Raw genomic sequence first — 25,762 nt, forward strand, 5'->3', positions numbered from 1 at the left:
GAGAGAAACATAGGAGAGGAAGAGACCGGACAGGGGAGAGTAAGGCAGACAATCAAAGGGGAGAAAAGAGACAAATATATGGAGGGAGAAAAATAGGTGTAAGATGTGAGGGACAGAAAGGAGGAGTTGACGTGAAAGGTTTAGACATGTGAGATGGATAAATGGCAAGGAGTGAGATTAAATGACCATTGAACATGTGTTTGATGGGTAGAAGAATGAAATACATCAGGAGAGTGGCCAGAGGACAGGGTGAAAGCAAAGGAAAATGTGCATGGAAACCATGTAGCAACGCATCACAAAAGAAGTCTCTAGGAAATGATTTTTTATTTGCCTAATCTTCTTGCTACTGTAACATAACATTTAAGTGGGTCAGTGTTTGACTAGAAGTCCTTTAAGAATTGTGAAGGGGGTGCAATCAATCAATTGTAATATAGGTACCTCTCTGCAGCTTCCATTTAAATGTGACTGTGACCAAGTAGACAGGCTATGAATGAAAGTATAAAATCTGTTTCAAGAGAAAAGATATTTTTTTCAGTTTGTTTTATTCTCGTCAATAACTGTGGCACAGCTTCAACCTTCAAAGCGCTGGTCCTGTACCATGCTCCTTTCAATGATCCATTGCCCTGCCCCATTCAGCATACACGCCTACCTGAAGGGATGTGCTATGGCCAGGGACTACCGGAGGACCCCCCTGTTCCGTTAACAAACATTATTAAAAGGACATGAAAGGTATTTCTTTTCTTTGGAGGCGGGGGTCTTAAAACCCCCGACCGTATTTATTAAAACATAAAATTAAATCAAAAATTGAAATAAACAATTTTTACACAATTACGCAGAAAACATTACACAACATTTGATTACAATTGATATATACAGATATCAGATGGCTAACCTTAACATAATTCTAGTACACAGTATTTCCTAACCGAATCTACGTATCAATCCCATTATACAATATTTATTTTCTGCGTATCCTATTTGGGCCTTCGGCAAGGTCACTAACTGGTGTCAGATCCTTATCACTTAAACCACGCCCTCCTGTCGGAGTGCGCATGCGCAGAGGGCCCGTTTACCATGAGGGTACTCTCCCTCCCCCCCGTTACCCCCGTACACCCTATTAACCACGCCCCCTGTCGGAGTGTGCATGCGCAGAGGGCCCGTTTACCGTGAGGGTACTTCCCGATTACCCCATACGCCCTATTAACCACGCCCTTCCATCGAAGTGCGTATGCGCAGAGGACCCGCTTACCGTGAGGGTACTTCAGCCCCCCGGTTACCCCCGTACGCTCCATTACCTCCATTAAAGGGGCCCTTGCATCTCTGCGCCGTTTACTGGCGTCATTGTGCACGTGCGGGGTGGCCAACCAGCCTAGAGAAAGCGTGACTCTCCCCTCCCCCGCACCCATTTAGCCAACAGGCTGTAACTGCCCCTGGAGTTCTAGAAGAGACCACTTGTCCCTTCCTTTGGGCGACCCCATTCAAGAATGGCGCCTCCCCCTAAGGACCTTAAATTAACTGCTCACCAATCATGACCTTACTGCCGCAGTGTGTAGGCAAAAACAATTCCCAACAGGTATTACGTAGAGACAGTTTCAGTTATGTATGCCATAGGCATTACAGGAGGAACAGAAACAAGGAGTCAATTGATTTAGGAAAGGGTGGTATTATTCACCAAGGAACAGAAAGGATAAATTCTTTCATATGCAGTTACAGTTTAAACAGCACTGTAAAGATCAGATCTTGCGACAACCCAGAGGCACTTGGTGCAAGGTGCTATATACAGTTAGTGAGGTGAATGTGCAAGTGCTTTAAAAACAGCATTGGCGACGCATTAGACAAAATATATACATCAGTTTAAGGCTCCAAAAAACAAGTTACAATCACTTGGAAAAACAATTATTTCTATAGGAGCGGAGCTTTAAGCGTGGTATGCGTCATATGATTCAGGCTGTATGGTCGACGGCGTTTCCATCCCCTTTGGTCGGGATCGTCATCAGGACAGAGTTGTCGATAGGTACAGTGATTGCAGCCAAGCAGGGATGCGTGGCTGGCGGTACTCCGAGGCAAAAATGACCGAGTGCTGATCGCGGCTTGAAGTAGGACGGCTCGCGGGGTTTGGCAGCGTCTGAGTAAATCAGGGATTCAGAAGGCAATCAGGGGCTCATCTGGCGTGGCGGCTCACGGCAGTGAATGCGGCAGGCCATCATAGTTGTCAGACTATCTGGCCCCCCCACCCTCCTACACTGATGGTTAATGTCCTGTCTTTAGCAAATTCACAAAACTAGCCAACTCATTGCAAGGTCATGCCTTGTCCCTAAACACCACTAACTAGGCAAGAAGTTTCTCTGCAACTACTTCATCCCCCGGTGTGGACAAATGGACGCCGTCTTTTAAGAAGCGCGACTCCCCCCAGATGCACCCCAGAGATGTAGTCTGTAAGTGTCAAACCCTAGCTAGCCTCAGCAGTTTGTTACTAGGTATTTGTTTCCTGTGGCCCAATGGCCTCACAGACTCGCTTCCTCCCATTGGAGGCTCTGGAATGTCTGGGTGTACCCCCGTGCACAATCATGTCGACCCTATACACCACTAACTGGGCCTAAAGCTCCTTCCGAACATTTCATTCCCTATTCTGCCCCGATAGATGCCATCCTTTTAAGAAGCCCGGCTCCTCATATTCACCCAAGGACTAAAAACTGCCGGTGCAAAGCCCTAGCTAGCCGTACTAGTTTGTTACAAGGTATCCTACAGAGTGGCTCCATGCCCTCCCAGAGACAATTCCCCCTTCCCCAAACCTGGAGTCCGTGCCAGGGCGCATTAGATAGCCTCACTCGTCTGTTATTAGTCATCGAACAGCTTGGCCCAGTGCTCTCACAGATGCCCTTCTCTTTGGAATCCCTGGAGTTGCTGGTCCCGGGCGCATCTTGCGCTAGACGTGGAACACCAACCCCACTTCAGAGATTAGTGTTCCTGACCACCCAGTCTTGCTCAAGTTGCAGGATCATAATGCTGGGCTGGCCTACTAATTGGAACTCGACACACCGTCTTGGAACCACTACTCGCCCTCCGTCATTAGTGGTGCACAGGATATTCATGCCTCCCCTGCCAATGCTAATCGTTGCTGGTGCAACTGTACCATTGTAAGGCTACCCAAGGAATACCCCAAAGGGCCGGTGCTCCCCCTATGAGCCCTGACCACTATGTTCTGGGGTAAGATCTGTGCAAGCCTACCCTCCTACTACGGAGTGTACCTTCGGGACTGACACAGCGTGGTGTTAGGAGTCTAACACCACGCAGTGTCAGTCCCGAAGGCGCCCGCGAGCACAAGCGCCGTCATGGGAGATAACCGTTACACAACAAGGATGACGCCTCCGCTTGTTATACCTGTGCTCCGGGCAAGCTAACATGGTATACACCTGTAATGCAGTGTACTGCTAATTTCCCACCACTGGCAACACAAATGGGTGACAATTATACACTTCAATTATAATGCATGGGGAGCACCTTCTCATGCTGGCACCGCTTGAGCCGTTGAATTGATCGCCCATCACACTTGATGCCGTTGCTTGCCACTCACATTCTAGATCTACATGTCCCCTTGGTTGTCCACCATTTTTGCAGTCATAGTGTTGTGGAGCACTTCCCAGGTGTCGGACGTTAAACCAGTCATACAAAAAATGAAAATCAAAGATCAATGATTAGTGCCTTTTGTTTTTATATGACCGAAACACTTCACAGATCATACAAATCGGTGCTACTTCATGAAACCTTGCTGTTACTTAAGTGGCAGCTTCTTATGATAGCACCAGCGAGCATAGGTGCCACAATGATAAAAAAGAATTACAGTTTAACGACAAAGGGGTGTTGTATCCACCCGTTACCCCCGGATTTTTGTCAAGCTGGAACGGTCTATACCTATAAGGCAGAGTGGTGCTAAAAATGTACACCGGCTGGCAACAACCACTGGTTGACACCTATACTGAACTAATATAGTGCCTGGGCCGCACCATCTCACCTCTTGAGCTTCTCTGTTGTTCGCCCATCAGACTTGGTGCTGCCGCTTGCCAGTCACGTTCCGGATCTTCCGGTCCCATTGCCTCTCCGCGTCTTGCAACCATTGTGTCATGTAGCGCCTCCCATGCATCAGTGACTCCATCCATAAATGCAAAATCAAACACAGACGATTAGTGCTATTATTCTTTGGATGAAAGATACTGTATGATCTAATGTGCGACCCAACACGGATGCAAGATAACGTAAGCCTTCAAAAGCACTAACAGTGCACAAGCCATGAGTACGCTAGGTATGGTGTAACAAAGTAATAGAGTGCAGAGATACCGCGTGACCACCATAGGCATATAATGCTTGATCAGGCACATAGGGTACACTGGTCCCATGTGGCTCAACAGACGTCCAATGCACCAAGTGTTCAGGCACCCTGGTGCAGAGGTACGGAGTGACACAATACATTGGTAGTAACAACTGCGAGCACTTAGCACAGCATCAGATGTATTACCTGGGGAACAATGACAATAGCTTCCAGTGAGGGGACGTAGCATAGCGCCAGTTGTAAACGTGGGGCCTCCTCTTGAATACTCGTAAGGGATCACACGCTTTCCCGAGCGTCACTTGTGTCTGTGTCATTGCTACGACCCAATAAATGAAGCTTTTGGAAGGGAAAAGGACAAGTACCATATACCATCATGGACCCCTTTTGAGAAATATTGACAACAAAGTGAAATGCCCATGGCTGACCCCCTGCGCCCGACGAGAAGGGAAGCAACCCAATACTCATTAGAGAACCGGTTAATATTTTAACAGCATACTATGTCCAATGTACCCGCCTCCCCTGAAGGTGTACTCCACGTGTGCAAGTTGCCCATTAATTACAGAATGGAAGTATACAGTGGAATAGCATATCGCATTCCTAGTTACTTAGGGAGGGTACCGGGTACAGAGTGGAGAGCAACCGCGCACTCATGGTTATGTAAGGAATGCTGACGCCATGCCAAACCGGGCTATTGGCATTGCCAAATCCTGTTCATAATAAATGCATCTAAACCCACCCGAAATTTCCTAAAGCTTCGTCCTAATCCAGGCAAAAGTCAGACATGATGGGTTACCTTGTGCTTGCAACACCTGGGGGCCTTCTTGTCCCCCGGGTAACAACCTCAGCGTCGCTGTGTATTACCAAAAGAACATTGAAATTAGGCTCACAGTGGGCGTGCTTAGCACAGCAACGGTTGCATTGGATGGGGATCCATTCATTACCTTCAGATCACCCTCAGACTCTCAACTGAGAAAGCTTAGCATTGCACCACTCGCATGCTTCGAGAAAAATTGACATTAGGCTTACTGTGAAAGTGCTTAGTATAGCACCCGTTGGACTGCCTGGGGATACCTTCATATACCGCTGCAAGAGGTTAACTGATTTGCCTAACCTCACCTGAGTTATAGGTCATGGATATGACTTGTTCACTGAAACCATTGAAAGTGAAGTACCAGTGCCATCTCGGACCCTCCCTGAGAAACTGTAAACTAAATGAAATGCCCATGGATTGCCTTTCTCTGTACCAATGAGATGGGGATGTAATCAACAATTCTGTCATAGAACGGGCTAATCTTTTCCCTTCATTCCATGTCCCTGGCTCCCCTGCAGGTGTACACCAAATGTGCGCGTGCCCTCACTAATAAAAGAATGGACCTGGAGTGCCATGTTGAGCGTAATAGCGCATTGCAGGTTACCTAAGGAAATGCTGATGCTAAAAAACGTTTGGGCAAACTCAAAGCAGAATCCCAAAAGCATTTACCTGGCGTGCAGAGTTGAGCGTAATAGCACTTCGTAATACTTAAATAATGCTGAAGCTAAAAGCGTCTGGTCAACACCCAGGCAGCACCCACACAAATGATGAGTTACCTAGCGCATGTTTTCCTACCACCACTCAAATTACTTTCATATTTCACTATACTAATTAAACACTAAACCTTTACGGTTCTGTGGTAGTGTGCTACTCGCTGGGAAAACGCGTTGACGCCTCGTCGGGGGTAGCAAGCGCTTATAAATACAATACATAAAGTGAAACATTGGCACCTATTATAGAGGTCTCCATCCTCCAATAGCCGTGTCTCATATTTAAGACACTATGTCCTTGCCTTGGGTACTACTGAGCATACTTCGCTATTAGAAGTGAGCGAGCGTGGCTTAACCACATGCGTGCGGGCGGAATTCCGCGCGCACGCTGAGATTTTTAAAACCGCACTTTACATGACGAGCTGGGCTCGTCATGAGCGTGCGAGGAGGCTACCTCATGACGAGCCCAGCTCGTCATGAGCGTGGAAGGGGTTAAGCCAGCCGCCGAGTCTTGGCTCAGCTCGTGGTCCACGTGAAGCTTCGAGCCAGACCTCTCGCCCGTTATCACTTACTTCAGTATGTGAAAACTAAAATCGTGATAGGGCCCGACTAGGAACCCAAAGTAACCCTGGCAATTTTCTCGGGACAGCCACAGGGGAAGCAATGCCTGGCCCGGAAGGCTCGAAATGCCAACTTGCTGCCTATGTTACTGGGGGCCGTTAATGTGGCACTGCTGCAAAACCGGCCCTCTCTGCTCCAAAACCAGCCTCCCGGGGAAACACCTGATGCCCGGTCCAGCCATTGTAGCCCTGGTTCCATGACTTCGCTCCAACAATGTGGATAATATTTTAAAGCTAGCTGCAGAACAGTGATTCATACACAAGCAATCAATATGTACCGGCCAAGAACATTTTCAGGAATATTAAACAAATTAGATTGGATGGCACTATTACCCATATTCTTGTATTTCCAATAGAAAATCAGATTCACATCGAGTAACATGAAACACTCAGGAAAATTAAAATCAAAAACATGAAAGAAAACATGCTTTTTATAACCAAGTTAACCATGCTAGTGATCTAAAAGCACTCTATCATGCTGCGGTCGAACAACTCAACCCTTGTGATTTCGACACACTGGCTAAAGCCTCCAGCTATATCTGCCCAGCACGGCCATCAAGTCGGGCACAATCAATAGTTTTTATAACTCTGCTCTCTTTGTTTTCCTTCTAGAGGAAAATGATTCAAGAATTATTTCCAGCAAGAGAAGGCACTAGCACACTGGTAACCAGTCCCATCTCGCAGACGATAGTCCCCATTAAAAGAGCGCCTAGCTCTGATTCTCAGCAACCGATAACGGCCGACTCAAAGTATGTGAAGCCGCTTTCAAGGGAGATTACCGATTAACGTTTACAAGCCATGGACTGGTCAGGCTCACTCGATTAGCTGGTCCCAAGTAACCTTACTTATTTAACTCTGGCTTTTGAACAATTTGCCCACAACCCGTCCACTGACCTTTCATTGCAGCATTTTGGCCGTAAACTTTCAATGTTGGTCATATTACTTAAAATGAAATTGCTGTGGTCTAGGCGCTTCCTCAGCTGATCGCGCACCTCACACAGCCGTTTAAAAAAATCCAAAACCTTGTGTTGCATTTGCAAGGGATTCCCTTAATGGCAACTGTTTCAAACAGAGTACCTGTGTACTACGAAGGTGCAAATATTCCCTGTTTTGCCCTGGCCTGCCTCCGAGCTCAAACTAACTACAGAGGCTCCACTAGTCGTGTCTCTTCGTGCCAGGCCCGAGCCCAGCCAGCTTAATTTTAACTCGGTTTTCCAAAACCACTTGACACAACTCCACGAACATTAGCATTCACGGCAGCAATTATCATTTAAGGACGATGCGGATATATCAAATGCCCTGTGTCCCGTGCGCACCAACGCCGATCTGTCCCTGTAATTCCCTTGCAGGGATATCGATGCACCAACTCCGCTCTGTGAATACGAAAACCCGATTCTGATGTCATCCGAAATTCCTTCGTTGCTCCGGACGTCCAACAAACATTGCACGACGTCGGCACCTGGAAGAACAAAAGAAAAAGAATTACAGCCTCCTAGAGGCTGGAGAGGCAGGCCGTGGAGCGCGGAGTTATTAACCCCTTATCCGCCAGGCCAGATCTAACTGCCCTGGGTTCCATAGTGACCCGGAAGTTATTCAATCACTTCCGGGTCACTAGGGGGGGGGTCCAATCCACGTTGGGGTGCACCCGCCGCGTCATGGTGACGTGATGGTAGTGCGCCCCAACAGCTAGAGCGGGTGGCGGCCGATGTATCCGTGCTCATGACTGTGTGCATCACTGAGCCAGTGAGTAGGGCTTGAGGCCAGAGCCATATCTATAATTAAGGAAAGTAAAAGCTATTGGACAACCAAACAGTTCAGAACTCCTGGGTATCACATGGCCTGCTTTGTATGCCCCATGTAAGCAGAATAACTTGACCTAATTCAGAATGTCATTCAAGAGTGAACTCATCAACCACGTTCTTCAAGCTGCCACGAATTTGTAATGCCTCTTGCACTCCTCTGAACTATCATTCCTTATACTAACTTGCACTGAGGTAACTTACAGGTTGCTTGTGAGATCTGCCAATCTCCTAACTAGAAAGGGAAACATACTTTATCATTATGCAAGTCTGTTTTCTCAAATTGCCCCAATATAAAAAATGGTGTATAATGTGCCATGTGTAAACTGAACACATGAAATTTCAAACATTAATTTTTAAATTACCCTTTTGTACATGCATTGACAAAAATAATATAGACGCAGAACTGTTGTATTATTGTGCAGTTGCATACCAAAACCCCCTAAATTATAAGCTTGTCTACTAACTGCACCCTTAGCTCCGCCCCAATCCCCGCCCCTCTACATTTTGTGAGTGCACATATATTTTTTCCATTTAAAGCGCCGATTACATTGGAAAAAGTACTTGATATCCGAAACCTAAAAGGCTTTTTCAGCTGAAACAAAAATGAATGCTTGCCCCATTCTTTCAACATAAAGGTAGTAAACCCTGCTTCAGCCCCCCCCCCCGTCCAGTTTTAGCAGGAGATATTGAGATAGCTCTGGATTGTGTACGGAAGGACGAGTGCGCTAGTTGTTTATGTTTAGAAACTCGCTCGGAAATGGGCGAATAAGGGGCATATGGCGCTGCATTAAAGAGCAAAGTAAATCATGTTATAGAACGGTGCAGAGAAGCATGGCCCCGGTACCCCCTAGCCACGCTGAACAATTCACTCTAAAGACTCTGGGGAAGAGTGCAGTTGGATGATGTGAGAGGCGCCGCATCAGCTGTGTGTGGGCGGAAGTGGAACAAAGTGTTATTTTGCTGTTTTTATTTCTTTCCTCCCTTAAGCCTTTTGCAGCGGATGGAAGCTCGGAGACTTCCGGAAGGGTCTTGGGCACCTGCATCGGAGGCGCTTACTGACCGCGGGCTCCTGCACTCTGCGCACCATGCATTATTGAAACGAGAATTGAGCGGCTGCCGCTAATAGTGGTGCATATATTTGCTGACGCCACCGCTCAACACCCCCACCCCCTAACACAGACACACTCACTATCTCTCACACCTTCCGCCCCAGGTCTCTTCAACTTGGCTAGTAAACAGCCAGCCACCAACCAGCTTGAGAACACGTCAGGTCTGTGGCTCTTAAAGAGCCGGCAGGCAGGACTGTAATAAAGTTAGTTGCATGTCTCACCTTCAAAACTACTGCCTTTTTAGACAGCGTCGCTTTTTAGAACTGTTGTATTATGGTGCAAATCTGGCTACGGGCATCAAAGCAGTTTACAGCAATGCCACTTTACGTTACACGCTCATTTCTAGCACAGACGAAAAAATAAATGAGTTGCCCAAAAACACAGCACACTGAGCCGACGACCGGATTAGTTCAAGCCTGATTCCCCATGTTACATGGTCGAGCACTCTCCAGCCATGTCTCCATAAAATCTCCTGCTACGCTTTGAACCCATTATTCAAGTGTTAACAGCGAAATTACAAGTCTTAGAGTGCAACTTTATCTAAAAACTATGGCGTAAAAGTATAATTGCTGTATGCCCTGTTACTCAGCCAGTGAATTGCCAGTCGCTGTCTGGCAAGCTGTAGGGTAAAATCAAGAAACTTTTTGTTTTGTTAGGCGCTTCACCTGGGGGATCCCATTCACCAGCAGAAAGAGCTGCAGAGTTGCTGATAGTTCCAGGCTTTGAGTCTCTCTCTCTCTCTCTCTCTCTCTCTCTCTCTCTCTCTCTCTCTCTCTCTCTCTCTCTCTCTCTCTCTCTCTCTCTCTCTCTCTCTCTCTCTCTCTCTCTCTCTCTCTCTCTCTCTCTCTCTCTCTCTCTCTCTCTCTCTCATCAAGCCTCGAGCTAGAGGCGAAACGCGTCATGTGGACTTGCTGGGTTTTGCCGAAACGCGTCATGCGGACTTGCTGGGTTTTATTTTGGAAATAAAACACTGAAATTGCAGGGCAAGTACAACTGCCGTACGGATTTTGCAGTTCTCACGTGCACCTGTGGGCTTAGGTATGTGGGAAGTACAAAGCTCCAGGTGCACGTGAGAATACTTCAACATATTAGAGCAATCATGAACTGCGATCCTACTTATCCAGTCGCAAGACATTTTAAAGCTGTCCATAATAAGGATATTAATTGTTTGTCCTATTATGTGATCGATTCTACTCCCATGCCACGGAGAGGGGGTAACCGAGAACATTTTTGGAGACAATTAGAAACTAGATATATCTTGAATTTGGATAGTAAATATCCAAACGGTCTCAATAATACAGATGACATGCACACTTTCCTTTAGATCTTTCACTTAATTCAATCGTTTGTGAATTTAAAAAGAGCATTATTGAAGTTTTAGGAGACTCTTTCAGAAATTCCAACATTATGACCCACACAGGCTTGTGATGGGTCAGGTCTTCAAAACTATACACAATAATGAAATACTGTACATGGTATGGGAAACTTACATCTTTTTATTCAACCATGTAGCCTTGGTTCCTAAATGAGAATCATTGTTTTTAAACATTTTTTCATTATCTAGCACTTTTGTATGTTTTTGGAACCGCATCATTTATGAGTATATAAAATAATTGTTATATTTGGGGGCTACCCTGTTTTAAATTTTAATGGAATCTTGACATAATGCTTTTTAGATTGTTTCTATGGCTAATATATGCAGCTAAATGTGAGTTTACATCTTGGCATATTTTGCACAAACGCTTCTGCATTTAAGCAGTGATTTGAACTTGGGTTTGTTAAACATGAACAAAAGTTAAAGATTGCGTATGTGGCACAGACCGTTGTTTTTTTTGGATGTATTGATGTCCATTTATATCTTTGCATATTTTGTACAAACGCTTCTGCATTTAAGCAGTGATTTGCACTTGGGTTCGTAAATATGGACCAAAGTTAAAAATTGCGTATGTTGCACAAACCATGTATTTTAAAAAATGTGTTTTTTAAAAAAAAATTCTTTTAAAAATGTGTATTTATTTTTGCGTATTTTTGCACATAATAGTTGCGATATTTGCACAAAAAAACAGGCATTTAAGCTGCAATGTATAAATGTTAAAATAATGAAACAATCAAAATGAAAGACTGTTTTTTGTCAAGTACTGTAATCAGAGGCGCAACTAGAGTCAAATTTCGGGGGGGCTAAGAAAAAATTTAGGGGGGGGCTGAACCTTTAATCAGTAGGCAGAGTGGAGCTGCAGGGCCTCCAACAAGGGGTGAAACAACAGCAAGGCCTAATTAACATTCAAATGGTCTTTTAAAGACCTGTGAAACCTTCGGGTGTGGCTGTGTGTGTGCCCGGGATCTGTCTCATCCCGGGCTACCACACGCGACGGGGGCGGGGGGGTGGGGAGCTGAAGCCCGGTGGGTCCAATGGGTGTTGCGCGCCTGACTGTAATATACAAAGGGTAACAATGACAAGCCCCCTAAACGTGATATTCCATAAGTACGCTTTTGCACAATAGTATTTTTTCACGGTTTGTGGTCACATGGCACTAAAATTAAAAAAAACAATTTTATAAATAACCAATACCATACTGCAGGCTCACTATGTGAACAAGGGCACTTGTTGCCCGAAACGCGTCATGCTAGAAGTGAGAACGAAAGGATAATAAACCTACCTGCTAAATCCATACTGCCTGGTGGTCCATTGATTTCTGTGTTTGCCGTTTGGAGAGACAGGAAATATATACTGCTTCCTGTATCTCCGTATAAATTTGAGCGCTCCCTGCCATTGTTTATTTTAAAGCTGTCTATTACTGTCCGCCTCCCACTTGCGCTTTTAAAGTAACTGTTGTTTGGTTGTGTCTGAGCAGATTACCTGGTAAAGGCGCGTTATAACTTCAGTGCCCTATCTGTTGGTAAGATTAGTGTTTGTGTATCCGAAATGTGTGGCTCAGTATCCTGTGATCCCTACGCTCTTTGGGCCACCCAACATTTCTCCTGACTGTGTAAAAATTGTCCGTCGCCCTTCTTGGAAGAGAGCTTGCGCTTTGGCCAAGAGAGCAAAAGCCCATTCACAAATAGATCTCCCACCTCACAACAGCCTCCTAGTTTCCAGCTTCTCCTATTCAGTTCCCAGTCTAAATGCCAATATCCAGGGAGGTCCCAGAGCTGCGCTGTCCAGCAAAAAGGGCACTTTGCGTCACCATCGGGCTCCGAACAGTTCCCATGCATGCAGGGAGATTTGTACAATTTGCTTGTCTGAGATCTGTGCTGCCCTTTTCTGTATAATGTCAGAGTGAGCTCCAGCTGTGTCTTCATTCCCTTCAGTAGAGATCTATCATCACTGCTTTCTGTCTCATACCAACCGCCTATAAATTGATGTTGTCCTGATAGTATACTTCCAGGTTTGGGATCCGGAGTACTCTCTGCTCGTAGGTGTATTGTGGTGTTTACATTTTTTCTCTTCTCCTCCTCTTCCCCTAAACTAAGCTGGTAATTGCCGATTTGAGTTCAATTAGTATCTCTCATGCAATACGGAACACAGTGCACTGAAAAATGTATAATCATCTCGGGAGCATCAGAATCTCTGCTATGGCTATCCTGGCTGCCATGGACAGAGGCAGGGATATCCAGTAATCCAATCTGCCCTGTACGTCTGACAAATGTTTATTTGGATTCAGTGCTGTCCAACAATTGTGGTAATTGGTTACCTGAATCCCCAGGTATAGAAAATGAGGTTAGTTCCCAGCATATCTCTACCGGCGGAATCTGTGCTGTACTCATCCCGCTCAAACCTCAGATAGGGAATATTGTCGCCTTTTGCATGACGACTTTGAGAACTGACTGCGGCCCGAATGTGTACAGCTTACTAAGCAGGACATTAGAGGATATTCTCTAGTTGGTTTGCTATACAAATCTATCATCAGCTTGAAGGACACCTTATGGCAGCTTTCTCAGGTTTGTATCGCCCAGTCACTGAGCATCTCATGTAACCTATATGCTAAGAGTTCAATTGCAAGGGCAAACAGCAGAGGTGTCAGTGGGCAGTCCTTTTGGGTACCTTTATCCAGTTACCTACTCCACCGAAAGCATGTAGTTGGTGTGAACCTGTGCCAGAGGGTTGGTCAGTAAGGAGACCATTGCAGTGAAGCGCAGTCCAGAGTTCATTGTCCTCAGTGTCTCAAGCGAGTAGTGCCTTATAACTCTATCAAATGCTTTTTCTGTGTCCAGTGAGACCATTTCTTGGTCCCTGCGTCAAACCGCCCCAAGCACACTGGCCTGATGCCTTATGTTTAATTCCATTCTCCTGCCCGGTATAAAATCGTTCTGTTTTGTTTGCACCAGGACATCATTACTCCCTCGAGGTGCATGGCCAGAATCCTGCCTAAGAACACAGAAACTGTGATGGGAGGCTGCTTGCAATAAATCTTACCACTGGCATTAGCGTGGGATAGCACTGTAACCAATTGTTCTGTTGCTCACCATGCCACCTCAGTTTGGACTCAGCCACATGCAAATCAGTCTTGACCCTTTCCTGATGGGAACTGGCCAGCTCGAACTGCCAAGCCAGGTACTCCCTGAACCGAAACACAAGCAACTTAAGGACCGGTTTTGCCCTAGTTATGGGCTCATCAGCCGAGTACAACTTAGTTCCAGTGATACAGTGAGCATGGGACCCCATGCCACTTAGGGTGGTACATCAAACACAGTAGCTTTCCTAATATTTTATTGTCCGTATTGATTAGAGACAGTGGGTGATGGGATTTATAGTTGTGGGAGTCCTTCCCCGGTTTGGGGAGGAGAATAATGGTGTCCTCGCTCATGGATTTGGGCAGTTCCCCTATTTCTTGTGCCTCCTGATCGAGCCGTCTGCCAGCGCACCTGAAAATTTTGATACCATTCTGCTGGCAACCAACCTGGGCCCGGTGTCTTCCGCATGTTTTATCACCCCTTTTATTTCCTGCTCTGTAATTGGACCCTCTAATTCAAGTTGTTGCTTGCACGTGAGGGTGGGCAGCATCATTACCCACAGTACTGTGTATGTGCTCGGATTACTGGGTCGCAGGGGCTTGTGTAAAGTGCATCATTGATAACCCCTTGTGCAAGTACCGTGGCTCCTGTTATGGCTGTGATGGCTGCCGGTGCCCCATCCCTCTGGAGCCGCCAAGTCAGCAGTCTGCCTGACCTATCTCCTCCCAATGCAACGACTATCTATATTCTGTGTATTTCAGATGCTTTTTTTCAACGTCTTTTCTATGATTCGTGTCCTCAAAACATGTTTGTCTCAGGGCCGCAGTGTGTTGTGTTGTGTTGGCCTGTAAGGCACTCATCTAGTTCTTTTTTCAGCCTTGTAGATTTGTGTCTCTAGGTCCTTCTTCCTTGTGTATGCCCCAAACATTGCCCTACCAGGTATCACCACTTTCATAGCATCCCATTCCACGCCCCTTGTTCCTGCTGTGTTTGTGTTGTGATCAAAGTATGTGCTAAGCCATCTCGCAGTTCATGCTGGTGCACCATCTCCTAAGCTAGCGAAACCAGGAGTCTCTACCTGGGCGTCTCTGCCCTATATCTTGAGCTTCGCCAATTGAAATGCAGTGGGAAGTGGTCTGAAAGTACCCTGCTTTTGTAAGTAACATCCGATATGTAGTGTATATGCTGTGATCTAGCAAGACCTAATCAATCCTGGTGCCCAAATAGGGCAGTGCAAAAAGTGCCAGCTCCCCGTAGGAGGATTGAGTGTGTTGGGGGTGTATAGTCCTACAATAGTCTGGGGGTGTCCATTAAGACGTACATGTAGCAGGACATATTGCCCTCCGGTATCTGTCTCCTCTCTACCTCATACCGTCTCTTTGGTGCACGCCAATGCCCCACACCTCTGGCATGCATGTTATACCCGGTGTGATACAGTGTGGCCCTCCATTTTTTACAGAGTTTATCTGCCTCTCTTTGAAGAAGTTGTGTCTCCTGCAGACAGGCTGTATTGTACACATATGCCCCTACCCATGCCTGCTTAGTGAAATGACACAGCCTCCTAACATCCAAGTAGCTTTGTTTATAGTGTCAGCTATTCAAGCACTCCATGCCACTTCTGTGCTCTTCCCGGACCCAAAGCCCCTGTGCCTTATTTAGCGCCCACTGTATCCTTCCTTGGCACTTCAGATCGAGTCCAGACAGCCTTTGTCAATGTGATCCCCCCGGTACATCACATTCAACCAATACTATGGTAAGCACCTATACTCAAGTCCCTCAACTATACATACTGTCTCTTATGAATGTATGATATTATAATGCACACATTCATCACGCATGCCTTTACAACGCGTCCACTACCACGCATCCCCTACCACGTATCCCCCACTACCACGCATCCCCCACTACCACGCATCCCCCACTACCACGCATCCCCCACTACCACGCATCCCCCACTACCACGCATCCCCCACTACCACGCATCCCCCCACTACCACGCATCCCCCCACTACCACGCATCCCCCACTACCACGCATCCCCCACTACCACGCATCCCATTACCACGCATACCATTTCATCACACATGCATCCGGACACTTTGTAAGTTCCATTTCAACGCTTACACTAACCACGCATACCACTTCATGCACACTTTTGTAATGTATTTGTGTTATGCGCTAAACTACCTATAGCTCTTAAACTTTCACTCAGGGCAGCTCTTTGGCTCCGTCTCAACATTACTGTTTTTAATTTTTTTTTAATGTTTATGCTGCAAGCATGCACTCTCCCACCCGTACTCCCCTCTCTTTCCGATTCACCTACCCTTCACAGTGACATACCCCGCAGTTCCTGGTGTGCTCCTCTATGGGCCATGGCCACACCTCCGAGATTCTTAGTTTCCGGTTGTTTTTCTGCACCAGTTGTAGTCTCTACACATGCGCAGCCTCGTTTCCAAGGCCATGCTACTCTCTTTTTCTTAAAGTTCGCCAAGCCACCCTCTCCTCATTTCAGGTACTAAATTGCAACTTTGTTCTCCCGGGCCGTGTGCCTCATCCACTGCAACACGATTATAATATAATAATCTTATTATAATTATATTATATTACGTTTTTGCGTTGTGTTGCCTGGGGCGCCAAACCAGGATTACATACGCTGTCCTCCGCCATTTTATTAGTTGTCCACTGTCATTTTTATTCTACCTACCACTTTCATTTTTAGGTCGAGCTGGAGAAAGCAATGCGAAGCATCTAATGTTGTCCGCTTTCTGGGAATCTGAGACAGGGGTTGGGCACGCGCGGCGATTGGGATCTGTGGACGCGCGCGTCCAGGCCGGCGCCGTGCCCATCTCCTGCCTCACATTCCCTGAAGTGCGCAAACACACACAGACAGCCACACTCACGCATGCACACATACACAGCCACACACACGCACACGCACACACACACATGCACACATGCACACATGCACACATGCACACACACACACACATGCACACACACACACGCACCCCCCCTTAAACAGACACACGCGCACACAGACACACTCGAACACACACAGACACACGTGCGTACACCCCCCCGGCCCCCCCCACTCACCGGGCTCTTTCTGCATGTCCTTCGGCAGCCAGCATTCAGCGTGCAGGGTTCCAGGACGTTCTCCCGGCAGTTCCTTCCTGTTTCTTTGCAGGCCCCGCCCACCTCCCAACGAAGGCTGCCTGACTTCCGCTATGCATAACCGGTAGCATTAGCACTCCGTGGAAATCTCAGACGCATAGCGGGTAGCATTAGCACCTCTTGTTTTTATTTATCTGTGCAGCTTCAGCCTGGAACCCCTGGTTCTAATCATCCGCTAGGTTGGGAAGTAACTGAAAGTGAATGCGGTGCCCCGGAGAGCTAATTGGCAAACATTCCTGTTTGGAATGCAGATAAGGGAACCCTTTTGGCAGGAAGAGCAAAAGGAAAGCGCACGTTTCCCTCTGTCGGTGTCTCCAGCCCCAAATTCAGCATGAAGTTATAGCTTTCCAGTTTTGTGATTTACGATAGTTCTGTTCAGGCTCAACCCAGCTTCCAATATTGGATGCTGATAGGCTCTCAGTGAAAGATGCATTCTTGACCGATCTGCAGCTCTGTTTTTTTTTTTTGCATCTTCTTCTCTGTAGAAATATGGCATAGACTTAAAAACCAGCTCTGTCTGAATACGTGAATTAGCTTTTACACTTATTTAAAATCCCAGCTCGCTAGAGCATCTCAAGCTCGTATGAAGCATTAATTTTTGTAGCAAGACCCCGCCTCCTCCTCTGATCCAATCTTCCCGAAACTGACACAGTTTTGTAAACACGATGTGTGTGGTTCAAGTTAAAGAAAGTGGGAACGCTCGTTCTTTATCTTTATTTCAATTTCCTATAGTGTGAACTTGGTCCGAGGGCACTGGAGCAATTTACCGGAGACGCACGCGAGATACATAGATCTATAGGGAATGAGACATTACGAGATTTGTCCAGAATCACAGGGTGTTGTGCCGATGTCGGGATTTAAACCTAACTCCCCTGTTCCAAAGTCGACACCGCTAGGTTTGTGTATATTGCTTCAGTGAGCTGTAAAACGGGTTCCTTGGATTTCGGAATGCTCCTTTGGGGGTGCATGGTGTGTGCGCGTTGTGGGGGGCTGTTTGCACATGCCAGGATGCACACGTGGGTTCGTATCCCATCCTCGTCGCCAGTAATTATGTTGAAAGGAGTCCACGCATGGAATTTGCACCAAGTAGATTTATTGTAATAGTAAAACAACTTAGACATCCACAGGAGGCAGGAGAGGTCCGACCAGATCATATCCAACTGACATCTACTTTTCCTGCACACATTCTACATGACATGGTGTCATTCTAGTAAATGACATAAACATTCTACATGACATGGTATCATTCTAGTAAATGACATAATGTAGGAATACTACAAGGACCTAATTACAGGCCATGGCAGGCATGACTAGCCTGGGATAATAGCAACAGGGAAGCATCTGTCTGTCCCAGGGCAGCGCTCGGTGACTCATTTTCACAAACTAGAAAGAAAATCCAAGGACAAACACACAGGTGTTAAGGAGAGTGGTCGGGCCGAGACAGACATATCGCCCTCTCTGCAGGGGGGGCGGGGACATGCATTAGCATCTGCTCAAGCAGCAATCCCAATCATTAATCCTTTCTGTTGGGTTCCGGAGTAGCGTGCTACTCGCCGAAAAGCGCATTGACGCCTAGACAGGGGTAGTAAGCGCTACATACATGCAATTAAAATACGATAATATCATGCGTGCCAGGTAAACCCGTAAACAAAAATACGCACACTGCCTCACAAACACTCCCACCTGAAAACCAGTCACAGAATGGCATGCATGAACGGGTAGCATCACTCAGACGAAAACATTCCTGCCTGACCAGTGCATGCAATGCAGTATGTTACATGGAGATACAGAAGTGCAGGGACTCATTTTCCAGAGTGCTGCTTGCTTCTGGGAAGTGCTGGTACTCTCCCATTAAATGCATTGCAGCAGTACTGGAGAATACGGGTATTGTCCCTTTCAAATGAAAGAAGAGCATGTACTCAGTACATGCCTGCTATAGGGAAGTGCTGGCACTCACCCCCACCAGTACCTTCCTGCTTTTTGAAAGTGCTGGTATGCTCCCATTGAAAGTATTATTACACCTCTACTGAGAAATTAAGGTACTCTCCCTTATGAGTTCTAGAGTCGCAGGCACTGAGTACCGGACAGTACCTGTCCACTCATGTCACTATGCTCAACCGGAAGCTATATGGAAATGCACGTGCGAATGTTCTTTCACATATAAAGCAGAGCTTTGATGACTGTAGCGCCTCGCCTTCTTCTCGGTATCGACTTTAAAATGGGTGCAATATTGTGATTTCATTATTTTGTGTTTAATGGCTGAAACAGAAATGTCAAACGGCAATGGATTAATGTGTACATCAATGCACTCCGCCAACATAGTGGCATATATATTTTTTCGGTTTACATATAAAACATACAGAGGGATTTGCATGCAGACCGCTTTCAAATTAACTCTTTCAACAGAGTGTTTATGATTTTTTTTACACATTTTGTTTAGCGTGAACTTGACCCAAATGCACTGGAGCAGTGTACAGGAGCACCAGTTACATTACACAAGGGCACACATTCATGTGTTTCTTTGTTTTATTTGTTAAGTATCGGGACTTTAAGTGATTTGCTCAGAATCACAGGATGTTGAGCTGCGGAGAATCGAGCCTATCTCACCACTTCTAAATTCAGCACCGCTGGCCGTAAGCCCACATTTCTGGCCATTTTCTGCAAACTTTTTTTTGGGCCAGTGCACTATATCGAAATATTCCATTTCAGCAGACTTTGCACTTATCCTCCCATAGTAATCAAAAACGTAATTTTCCGTCTCGGTGCTTTAAAAACTCACTTCTACACTCTATATCAAAGGTTTCCAGCCACCATAAATGATTGTCAATAAATGGCCGACATTGAGGATACAAAGATATTGTGTCTGGTGAACAGAGGGACTTTTTGCCCCGTTTTTAGGTCTCGCCTGTCAATGCGCTTGCGAGAATATAGGGGCTTAACGAGAGCTTAACCATCGGGCGATTTGATGCTGTGCCCGTGAAAAGCAAGCTCAATGTGCAAGCGCATTGACCTAAAAAGCGCGTGCACATGAAAGCCAGCTATCTGCCGCCAGCAGCTTCGCTTGAAAGGGATCCGCTCCGCCCCCTGCTGCATCAAAGGCTTTCATTTCGCACTTTTCACGGCCGCCAGCCTGTGTCGCATTTCTCCTCCCCCCTCCCCACAGCAATGCCAAGAGCTTGTTTTTCATGCTTGTCCTCGCACTCTCCCCGCATTAGCCTCTTAACCATGTACTCAAAGTAACTCATCCGACAAACGTGTCTTTGTTTGGTCGATAAACTCACCTATTCCCATCAGAACTGTGGGGTGTATCCTACATCTGTCTTATAGATTGTATTCTTATGTTTTGCATTATATATGACCGTTTGACGCTATGGTTTGTCGAACTAAGCTTTTTGCTACTTCCTTTTCTCACTGTCATCACTCGATACAAAAGACGAACGTGTTTTATTCTATGAACATCCAGCCAAAACCATTATAGAATGTAACTTAAATGTCCCAAGTTGGTATTTAGAAAAACGGGTTTTCATGACTTCGTGTCTCTTGCACGCTTTTTAGCTAAACCGGGTTATAGCATCAGCCCCGTGCAATTCCAGGCGCAGCCTCAGGTTCCTTTGGAGCAGCGGGTGCAGTGGCACCGGAACTCAGTGGCGCACACTGACCCCTGATTGTTGCTGTATTTTATCATTCGAGCAGGCGCCAGGTGCCCATTTCCTTCCTTGCACCAGGGCCTCTGACACAGGCTACGCTGCTGCTCAGGCGGTCTCTCCCTGCACCCGGGTACCTCTGCGTTGGACTTTGCTTGCCTCTTGTGTTTTTTCTGCCTCCCCCCTCACCAGTCTGTGTTCCAGATTGTCTCCGAGTGTGGCTCCTCGTTCATTGAACACCCACCCCTGCCTGTCTCTCCCCTGCCCACTCATCAGAAGTCCTTACTATGCTTATCTCTGCGGGCCTTGGTCTCATTCCTGCACAGGGGCGGAGTTATCAATTGTGCCGCAGGTGCAGTGGCACCGGGGCACAGGTGTAAGAGGAGCCCACTGTGCCCCCGTTATAATTTATTTTTTGTATGACCAAACCCAGGGATGGAGGGGGGCGGCCCATGCTGCTTTAAGGCGCGTGGCAGCGTAGCTGCGCCACGGGTCCTGTCATAGTCATCATTGGCTCTGGCTTTCCATCGTGGTGTCTGGCTGCCCTCCCTCTCTCGTTCGCTGTCACTTCTTCTCCTGGCCGTCTCTGTCCGTGATACCTATATTTCGTGTTTCTCCACCTCCTGCCCGGTGCCGCCGCAGTGCCTGTCATTGGTTGTGTCTGTTGCTCCCTGTCTATCATTGTCTATATCTCCCCTCCATCTTTCTCAATCCTTGACTGTCTTTGCCACGCCCCCTACCCCCCTTGCCGTTTCCATAATAAAAGAACACACTGGTTTCGTTAGTTCTACATGCTTATGAGAGCGCACCAAACACTCACACACCTTACGATAACACTGCATTTTCAACTTAAAGGTGCCTGTGTGCAGCTCGGCGCTCGACAAGCCTGGGAGCTTTTGGTGGTTAGGTGGAGCGGATGCTTTAATTCAAGAGCACCCGGAACTCTCCCCAAGGGAGGTGTTTGGATATTATGCCCATACATCATTGTATAACCTCAGAAGACACGAAGACAGAATCAGTGACACACACATTCATATCAATACAAATACTCACAACGGCTACTTATGGCTACACGGTCTTCCCAGCTCTTTCTGTGTTTTTGCATCAAATGCTCAGTTAAAAGCACCAGAAAGATAGCTTGATAGCATAACGCTATTGTTGCAGAGATTTACGTGTTTGAGAGAGCTTATGTGCGTCTTATTGTGTGTGAGAGAGTGTGCGTGCGCGGCTTTTTTCTCCCAGAGTTCGATAGTTCGATGAAAATGAGTGACATATTACAGGGTAGCAGTGAGACTTGTTTTCAAAGCGCTTTGGTCTTCTCTCGCATGGCGCCTTCCTGCCACTCGAGAATCTTCTCAAAACACGTCCCGCGGCCAATATGCTCACAAACACCCTCTTTATGTTCTTAAAAAAAGTTTCATATTTCTGTTTCACTATATAGTCAAAGGTTTCACATTTCAGTGAGTGAGCAGGGTGAGCAGGGTGTGCAGGGTGAGCAGGGTGAGCGTGTGTGTGTGTGTGTGTGTGTGTGTGTGAACATAGTGTGAGTGTGTAGGGTGAGCAGTGTGTGTGTGTGAACATAGTGTGAGTGTGTAGGGTGAGCAGTGTGTGTGTGAGAACATAGTGTGAGTGTGTAGGGTGAGCAGTGTGTGTGTGAGAACATAGTGTGAGTGTGTAGGGTGAGCAGTGTGTGAGTGTGTAGGGGCAGTGTGTGAGTGCAGGGTACGAAAACTCGAACTAAGTCCACCACACACATAAGACCACAACCATAAGACCACACACACACACACACTCTCTCACCACCACACACTCACCACCACACATGCAACCACACACACACACCACCAGCTTTCAGTGCACGCTTACACCAGCCACAAACCCCACCAGTCACACACCACCAAACATCAGTGCACGCTTTCACCAAACACACACACACACACACACACCACCAGCCGTCAGTGCATGCTTTCACCAGGCACACACACCACCAGCCGTCAGTGCATGCTTTCACCAGGCACACACACCACCAGCCGTCAGTGCATGCTTTCACCAGGCCCACACACCACCAGCCATCAGTAAGTAAGTAAGTATTTATTGGTTGATTAATTAAAGTCATTACAAACAAGGAAAGATAAAAACAACCGAATAAAACAAGCATATACTATACACAGAGTTATTAGCATCTTAAAGTGATCCTCCAATAATACGTTGATAGACGACCATTTCATCAAAGCGTTCATACATTACGCAATAATTAAAAATCCATAAAACTAACTAAAGTACCTTATAATTGCCCTAAAAACTATTATAGCAGCATTTACATAAAGTGACTTGTGTTGGCAGATGCAATTACAATTACAAATTTTAGCTGCATTTCATGTACAAGCGATAGTAAAGTGCAACATTAATATATTATGCAATAATTAAAATACATAAAACTTACTAAGATGCCTTATAATTGCCCCAGGAACTATTATAGCAGCATTTACATAAAGTGACTTCTGTTGGCAGTTGAAGTTACAAATACAAATTTTAGCTGTATTCCATGTGCAAGCGATAAAGTGCAATGTGCGCAATTATAATAAAATATACTCCCAGTCCCTTAAGCTAGCTTAACACTTTGCATCCAATTAACATTAAATTATGTTTATTGCGTATTTTATATCGCAATAGTTATTTACCCGTTTACTCCTTTGAGTTTCTTCTCTGCAATAATGATAAACTTAACAAAAAGATAAGTACGTTTAATATTCGCCCCACTCAAACAGGTGATAATTGCTTGTCTACATGTTCTAATTCCTAATTCATTAAAGATCGGTTTTAGGATGGACTTCCGAGCGTCTGCCAAAGCTGGACATAAGGTTACTATATGAATTATTGTTTCATCCCTTTGCTTACAAAGCCTGCAAATGCTTGATGACCATTGAGTCTCCCATTTTGGTATGCCATCCTTAGTCGGATATCTTCCCAACCTTAAGTGCATGAATTTATTCTTAAACCTTGGTTTTAAATGATATGCTAAATAGAGTTGAGGCGTCAGCTTACCAAAGGAATTAGCAATTGTCCAGAAATGATTTCTTTTCCTTAATTCTTCCTTGTCAGCTATAATCATTAGTAGTGCGTCCATTTGATTCATTTCTTTTTTAAAACTACTTTACTCCTCATTTTATCTTCTAAATTAGAGCAATCAAAATTACATAAGCATTCAGTTAGGTACAGCTGCCAGTTTTTTTAATATTCCCCTTCTGAAATTTCAAGCCAACATAGCTTTGCTAAAGATCCTTCCTCCGAGCGGGCTAATGATATTAAGGACTTCAGAAATGCTGATTGACGCGCCACAATTTGTTTTTTCAATCCAAATTCCAATCTTATGTTTGCTCGACTGATATATTTTTAGGGATTTTAAAAATAGCTTTATAAGTTCTAATTTCTATATCGTTGAGCAATTTCGCGTCTTTGCCCCGAAAGATGAGTGAGCAATAGTCCAAAGATGGAATTAACTTTGCTCTCATCACCTTCATCAGATGATCATAATTAGGGTATAATAATTTGTCTCTTAATTTCTTAAAAGCAAATGCAAGAGAGCAGCCCCTGGCTTCAAGGTTATTAAAATGTTGTCTAAATATCAGTCCATCGTCAAACGTGATCCCAAGATATTTATATGATTTCACATTTTCAATTACCAGGCCATTGATATTCCACTCCTTAATCCTCTGTTTCCCTTTTCCCATAGTCATTATTTTTGTCTTTTTTGTATTAATTGTTAGTCCATTTTGGGTGACATGGCCATTAAAAGAGTCAATTAACCTTTTTAACCCTATTTCTGTTTGGCTCAATAAAATGGTATCATCTGCATATTGCAGGTATTTAATTTCTTGGCCGTGAATAAAAGGCGAATGTGAATTACTATTTTTAAAATGAGCTGGCAAGTTGGCCATAAAAAGATTAAAAAGGCAAGGAGCCAACACACAGCCTTGTTTCAATCCCAAATTCGTATCTAACCGACTGGTCATATGCTTTCCATCGCCAATTTTGATCTGCACCCAGGTGTGGGTGTATAAAAGTATAATTATCTTTAATAGAGATTCCGAAATACCCCAATTCCTTAACTTACCCCAGAGAGTATTTCGCGGCACAGAATCCAAAGCGGCTTTTAGATCAATAAAACACACATATAATCTTTGCATCCTGGTTTTGGCTCTCTCCCTAATAATGTTAATAAAATCAAATTGGTATGGGTAGATTCTCCCTTTCTAAATCCAGTTTGAAAATTAGGGATAAGATCTTCCTTTGTGGCCCAAGCCTCTAACTCTTCCAACAGGCAACTAGCAAACATTTTTGCCTCTACATCAGTGAGCGTAATTAAACGATAATTAGCCGGATTATCCTGTGGGCCACTCTTATATATTGGTTGAATAACACTCCCATGCCAAGATAGCGGAATAAGACCTGTTTTAAGAACTTCGTTAAACAGAAGCATTAGCAACTCCGGCCAGTTACTTATATCAGCTTTAAATATTGCATTCGGGATAACATTTGGACCTGGTGCTCCGTTGGATCTAATCTTATTTATCGCTTTTTTTACTTTTATCGGGCGACCAGGGCCCCAAATCCATTCTACATTGAGGAGGGGGAATACAACCCTCACTCCCTCTATCTATTACTTTATGCATATCAATTGGAGTTTTATTGAAACATTTATCATTATCTAGACATTGGGTATCTATTTTTTTTATTGAAGAAGCTCACCCAAGTCACTTCATCAACATTAGCACTATTGCTTCTATTATTACCGTTCTCTGTCATTAATAATGCTCCAGAATAACCGTAAATCTTTGGATTTACAAGCATGATGGACTTTTGCCCATGTTGATTCATAAAATGCTTGCTTAGCCCTCCAAATTTCCCTTTTGTATCTCCGTTTTAACTCTCTGATTTTAAGCGATGCAGTTTGAAGCGATAGCCTATTTGTATTCCGGTGCAATGATCTTATTTCTTTATTAAGCTTTCTTTTTTGATATAGTAGGTGGGAAGAATACCATCCTGGTTTCTTAGGATTTAGCAATATGCCATTGGAGGGCTCATTTCTAGCAGATTTAGCTATCAGTTCGTCA

At 45.4% G+C, this 25,762-nt stretch overlaps 1 protein-coding gene across 10 annotated transcripts in view; it reads left to right on the forward strand.

Annotated features, from left to right (window-relative positions):
- GIT1 (GIT ArfGAP 1) overlaps positions 1-25,762 on the forward strand; it is a 534,945-nt gene that overhangs the window by 111,688 nt on the left and 397,495 nt on the right. The window lies entirely within an intron of this gene.

This window comes from Lissotriton helveticus, chromosome 3_1 (assembly GCF_964261635.1).
Source record: "Lissotriton helveticus chromosome 3_1, aLisHel1.1, whole genome shotgun sequence".
Taxonomy (NCBI): Eukaryota; Metazoa; Chordata; class Amphibia; order Caudata; family Salamandridae; genus Lissotriton; species Lissotriton helveticus.